This window comes from Sarcophilus harrisii, chromosome 3, assembly GCF_902635505.1.
Source record: "Sarcophilus harrisii chromosome 3, mSarHar1.11, whole genome shotgun sequence".
Taxonomy (NCBI): domain Eukaryota; kingdom Metazoa; phylum Chordata; class Mammalia; order Dasyuromorphia; family Dasyuridae; genus Sarcophilus; species Sarcophilus harrisii.
Window position 1 is genome coordinate 310,883,801 of NC_045428.1, and position 6,943 is coordinate 310,890,743.

General features: G+C 33.5%; 1 long non-coding RNA gene across 1 annotated transcript; it reads right to left on the reverse strand.

Annotated features, from left to right (window-relative positions):
* Positions 1-2,401: 2,401 nt before the first annotated feature.
* On the reverse strand, positions 2,402-5,361 carry LOC116422068. Its single transcript, XR_004232655.1, has 3 exons — positions 5,304-5,361; positions 4,042-4,193; positions 2,402-2,851 (listed from the first exon to the last, which is right to left on the reverse strand). It is a non-coding gene; the product is annotated as an uncharacterized LOC116422068 (long non-coding RNA).
* Between the last annotated feature and the right edge of the window lie 1,582 nt (positions 5,362-6,943).

Sequence of the window (6,943 nt, forward strand, 5' to 3'; positions counted from 1 at the left end):
ATGTGACTTTTTCCCTATCTGAAGATGTTTTGAACTTAATTACCTGGCAGAGCTTCCAAGTTCTATTTTTTAAACAATAGCTTTTTATTTTCAAAACATGTAAAGATAACTTAACAAAAAGCCTTGCAAAATTTGTCTTACTCTCCCCTAGACAGCAAGTAATCCAATATGTTAAACACATGCAATTCTTCTATACATGTTTCCACATTTATCATTCTGCACAAGAAAAATCAGATTAAAAAGAAGAGAAAAAAATGCAAGCAAACAACAAAAAAGGGTTTGTGATCTACATTTAGTCACCACAGTCCTCTCTGGGTACAGGTAGCTCTCTCCATCACAAGCCTTTATTACAATAGAGTTGTCAATTTTTACACTAGGATGTTTAACTTATCTGTATAAACTAAGTACTCTGCTCATTTTGAAATGTTTTATTGGTAAGAATTTCTTTGTATTTTATTAACTAGCATAATTATAGCTATATAAAGTTCTAAGATTTACAAGGTATTTTCATGTCATTTCATTTAGTCCTGAACTTGTGAAAGGGATGCTATTATCCCAGTTTAATGTATGAGGAAACTGAGGTGTAGATGTATATAGCAAGTAAATTTGAGATAGGATTTGAACTTGGGTCTTACTAACTCCAAGTAAGCACTCCTATATCATTGATAAACTCAAATAGTAAACAAAAGATCCATGTGGACTGCATATTGACTTAGACAATATATTAAAATTACCTATTTTTGTATTTTTATTTATTTTGTTAAATTTTAACTTTAATTACATTTTAATCCGATTTAGTTAGCCCTTGAAAGTATTTCCAACAGACTTGGTATTTGCCACCTTTGCCCTGTATCACCTAAGCTTACAATAATCTCCCTCTCCCAGAATTCTTCCCTTATAGAAAGTATAGTCAAGAAAATAAACATATTGGGCAATTTTGTTGCTAATAAAAAAATTTAATAGATACTTTAAAAACTCAATATCTATAACCAACTAAATATTACAAAATAAAACTGGCAATAATGACTTTGAATGCCATACAACATAGTTATTCATAATAGAAAATATCACAAAACATGTTTTGAAAATATTCTCCACTTCATTCCTTTATCACCTGTCAGTTTCTTGGCTAATTCTGAAAGAATTCCATTCCTGTTCTAGGAGGGATAATTTGAACACGAGGTGGCAGTAAAGGGTAGGAAAGTTGATAGCAAAGGAGTTGGAACTGACTTAGACAAAGGAAATAAACCCACCTATTTTGGAATAGGTCATATGATTGATTTGAAAAGGATATGAAATGTTTGAAGGAGAAATGACATCCAGGAGAATAGAACGTAAACCTTTGTATGCTGCTTTTCATTTTTAATAGTCTTCTAGGGCTTTCCTAACTGGGAAATTTGACCTTTTATTCATGGACTTGGATTCCAAAGTAAGTTGAGGTTCCTAGGAGAGACTTGGTGATAGGATTGGAGTGGGGGGAGGAGGGAAGAGAAGGGAGAGGAAGGAGAAAGATTAAAAAAAAAAAAAAAAACACAACAAAAAGGTATACTTGCAGAAAGCATTATAGTTGCACTTTCAGTGGCAGCAAGAAAGTCCCATTATTCCTTTTGTCATACAGAGGAGGATCTGAGATCTTAAACCATAGAGTTTTATTTGCTTCTTGCATCAGTTTGATTTTTAAAATGACATCCAGATCTTATTCATAAGCATGAGTTTTCCATACTACAATTGAGCATCCAGGGGTGGAGAATGGGGAAATAACCACAGTGGAAAAGAACAGAACCTAACAAGCCTGGTTAAGCCCTAAGTATTTCACAGATAAGGACACTGAAACACACAAATTCAAATCTGAATAAAAAATCTTAAACAGAACATATACCCAGACCTCCCTCTTCCTGCCCCACCCCTCATATAATTTCTTAAATGTAACTAAAATTTTTAAACATTTAGAAGTTAAGTAGTAAACTCCATCCTTTTCTTCTTCCCTCCCTTCCTACTCCCTAGAAGGGAAGCAGTCAGATATAGATTATACATGTGCAATTAAATAAAACGTTTTCATACTAGTCATTTCATATACAACTAATTTTTTAAAAAATGAAAGTGAATGGCATGCTTCAATCTGTTTTCAAACAATATCTATTCTCTCTGGAAATAGTATGGTTTATTAGTCCCTTAGGATTGTCTTGGGTCATTGCATTGTTGAGACTATTCTCAAGTCATTCCTATTCTTCAAACAATATTGTTGTTAATATATACATTTTCCTGATTCTGTTCCTTTTACTATGCATCAGTTCATGCAAGTCTTTCCACCATCCTGCTTGTCATTTCTTATAGGAGTATAATATTACATTATATTTATATACCCTTTTATTTAGCCATTCCCCAATAGCCATTCCTTAACCACTGCAAAGAGTTGCTATAAATATTAAATATAAACAATTAATCATTTTAAGTTACATGTTATCATAAGGCTATCAAATTTAACTGATGAAAATACAAGGCTAAAGACAACGCATGTACCTAAGGGACGAAGTCCTTACTGCTGAGAAGTATATTTCCATTATCTAGTTCAATTTGTCTTCAGCACACACAAATGACATGTTGAATTTATATAGACAAGGGTAAGAGCAGAGCTGAAGGCTGTTTTGGAATCCTATATCTCCTGATTAAGAATACAGTTGATTATATTAAAATCTTTGGATATAGGTTTGATAAAATAATGTAGAGCCTTCATTGATTTTTTTGGGGGGGTGGGGGGACAGTCTGTATTCTGTACTCCATACTGTATAGATATTGTGCTAGTAGAAGCACGGGATTATAGTTTAGGTAAGTTGGGTTTGCTCTCTTGGATCTGGAAAAAAAAACAAAACAAAACATGTAAGTCAGCTATTAAAATTACTCAAGATGTTTCTGCTTTTCTGCACTTGTTTTTATGCTCTGGCATACGATCAATTTTTACAAAGATGCCATGTACTACTGAGAAAAAGATACATTTCTTTCAAATCTTAGAATTGTCTCCAGATGTCTATTATAGCTATATATATATCTATATATCTATATAGCTTATCTAAGATTCCATTTAACTCCTTGACTTTTTTTCTTAAATTTTTTGTTAAATTTATTTAGTTTGGAGAGAGTGAAGTTAAGATCTCCCACTATTATATTTTATTATTTCTATCTGTAATTCATTTACCTTGTCCTCTATAAATTTGGATTCTATAACACTGTGTACACATGTTTAGAATTAATATTACTTCATTACTTACGGTACCTTTAAATATCATAGTTTCCCTGCTTATGTTATAATTAAACTTTTTGGCTTTAACTTTATCCGAGACCATAGTTACTATTTTTAAAGATCAATTGAAGCATAATAAACAAAATAAAAATAGAGTAGAATTTATCTCATTTTAAAATTTATTTTCCATGAATAACTTATTGTCTGGTTCCAGGTTTTTTGTTTTGTTTTTGTTTTTGGTATTCATTCTGCTATTTCCATTTTATGGACATGTTCATGCCATTCACATTCAAAGTTATTATTGCTAGTTGTGTTATTTCCCCTTCCATTCCATTTTCTATTATTGTTAAACCTTCTCTTTAATCCTCTTCAGATCCATTTTACTTCTGACCCCTATCTTCCTATTCTGTATATTCTAAGGTCCCTTCTTTATCCTATCCTCTATTTCCCCTATTTCTCTGTAAGCAAAGAAGGCTTTTACATGCAACTAGATGTAATAGTATATGCATCTCAGTTCCAGTAAAAGTTTGTTTCCTTTAATGCTTACCTTCCATTTCAACCTCTCTTCATGGGAAAAGTTTTTTATTCATTTTTGTGTGAGATAATTGCTCCATTTTACCTCTCCCCAAGTATTTTTTTTTTTTTTTAAGGATCATCCCGTTGTCAACTCAAACCCAAATTTTCTATGTATATTTTTTTCCTAACCACCCTAACATTCTTAAGAATTATAAATATAATTTCCCCATATGACAGTAAACACTTTAACCTTATTAAATCCCCTATGACTACACTTTTATGTTTACCTTCTTATGTTTCTCCAGATTCTTGTACTCCATTCAAATTTTTTTTTTTCAGTTCTAGTCTCCTAAGGAATGTTTAAAAATCCTTTAATTAAATGGGGTCAGCTTCTAGAAGTATTCTGGGGTCCAAAACTTTTGCCAACTTCATTCTTTTCCTAGTTATGTTGAAGGAAAGGATAAAATGAAATGTAGATAACCAGTGCTTTATGGTTCCAGTTTTCTGGGGCAGCTGAATCCACAACAGTTTAGGGCAGATGGGGTAGAAGAAATAGGCAAACAACATTTTAAACCTGGAGGGGTTCCCTCAGCCTGTGTAAGACTTGAATCTTTAAGTACATGGACACGGGGCAGCTAGATGGCACAGTGAATAGAGCACCAGCCCTGAAATCAGCATGATCCAAGTTCAAATCTGATCTCAGACACTTAACACTTCCTGGCTGTGTGACCCTAGGCAAGTCACTTAACCTCAATTGCCTCAGACCAAAAAAATAAATAAATAAATAAAAGTATATGGGCACAAATATCTTAGGCAATACACCTCCTTGATTTTCTTGGACTAACTCCAACCAATCAGTGATCCATTTGATCACAGATTTAGATAAAGTTCTTAATGTAGCAACTGTGCAAACTTATCCTTAATATAAGCTATGAACTCATATCAGCAAATATTGATGACATGAAGCTAGATCCAAATATTTCACCTGAGCTTTTTCCCCCATTCTGGCCAAATCTGGCCTTTTCCCTAACATCAATTGTTTCTCTTCCAAGAAAAGGAAGAATTAGGTAAACATAAGCTTAATATCAAAAAATAAAAAAGAGATTTACCTGTCCTCTCTATGAAACAGATTTCCATGTAAGTCTAATAGGGAACTCTATTTGCGCGCTTCCCGCTTCCCCCCCTCCCCGCCCCCTTCCATTAACACATTCAGGCAATGGAAGAGCCACATCATTGGATTGGCAACCAGAAAGTCATTATGGTTTCAGAAAGCTTTCCAACATGTAGGGATTTCATCTCTGGTTTGTGACTAGAAGTCCAACCTGGATGACTAGGACCTAGTATTTAGGTCCTTAATATCTCCCATTCTGGATCTAATAGAAGAAAAAAAAAAGTGCTTTAGCATACTAGGGTTTGGGGGGCAGCAGTAAGCCAAGAAGGTTGAAAGGTACACTCTGAATATAAGAGCATGACCTACATAAAAGGAAGGAATTGATGAGTACTAAGTAAGAGTCCAAATGAATAATCAAAGATAAAAATACTTAAGTACCAGAAGGAAGAATAAGATGTCATGTCCAAGGTCCATGAAAACAGCAAACAGGGAGTTGAAGTAGCCAGGAAGTAGGTGAGCACTTACTCAATGAATCCTGAGATGGATTTTTTGGGGTCCTAACAAAATATCTTGTCAAGAGAAAAAAAAAAAAAAAACAGATAGTAGGGCTGGTAGCCAGGAATATAAAATAGGTGAACAAGAGACTAAAGACAGCACTGAAGAGAGGAACAACTACGTAACACCTATAACCACACTCATTATTTCACTAGGCTAACCTCATTTGTCTTTATACTCCTCTGATTTGGATGAGAACCAATCCAAAAAGAATCAGCCACTAAAAGTTTGCAGGTGATGATAACTATCTATAGCTGGTTGTAAATCTTGAGCTTGGAAGAAGCTGTCGTTCTAGGGAAGAGGCATTTTTCTGAGAGATTTTAAAAAGATATTTAAAGACTATCTCATATTCCCTCTAAGCCTTATCTTCTCTAGGTTAAGCATTTCCAGATCTTTCGATCAGTTTTTATATGGCAAACTTAAGACTCTTAACCACTCTCACCACCCACTTTTGGACTTTTTCTACCTTATCAATGTTCCTAAAATGTGATGCCCAGACTGAGCCCAATAATCCAAACTCTAAAACATCAAAACTTTTTGTGTGTGAGAAGATTACAATAGAAATTAATTATATTGAAATACAATTATTAGGATGTGGGAAAATTGGGACACTAATGCATTCCTGATAGAGTTGTGAACTGATCCAACCATTCTGGAGAGCAATTTAGAACTATGCCCAAACTGTTTATACCTTTTGATCCAGAAATGCAATACTACTACTAGGTCTGTATCCCAAAGATATCATAAAAACGGAAAAGAACTTACATGTACAAAATATTCATTGCAGTCCTTTTTTGTGGTGGCAAAATACTGGAAATTGAGGGGATGCCCATCAATTGAGGAATGACTAAAAAAGTTGTGGTATATGAATGTAATGAAATAATATTTGCAATGAGAAATGATGAACAGACAGATTTCAGAAAAACCTGGAAAGACTTGTATGAACTGTTACCAAGCGAAATGAGAACCATGAAAACATTGCACATAGTATCATGTGATGATCAACTTAGTTCTCAGCAACACAATGATCCAAGACAAGTACAAAGCTCTCGTGATGAAAAATGCTATCCATATCTGGATGAAGAACTGATAGACTCTGAATGCAGATCAAAGCATAATTTTTTTCATTGTATTTATTTTTTTTCTTTTTTCATAACTGTGACTAATATGGAAATATATTTTTCATAATTGAACACATCTAATCTATATCAAATTGCTTACCATTTTAGAACAAGGGTAGGGGAAGGAGGGAGAAAGAAAATTTGAAGCTCAGAATCTTATGAAAATGAACGCCAAAAATTATCTTGGCATATAATTGGGGAAAATAAAATAATATTAAAATAATAATAAAGATTTTGTAAATGTCATTTTTAGAACATCATGTATGTGTGTATATACAACCCCCCCCACATACACACATACACACACACATTAATTGCTTATACATTTTAGATAACAAACCCTTATTGTGAAAATTTGATTTCTCCCATTTGACTGTTTCCCTTTTTATCCTAGGTGCATTA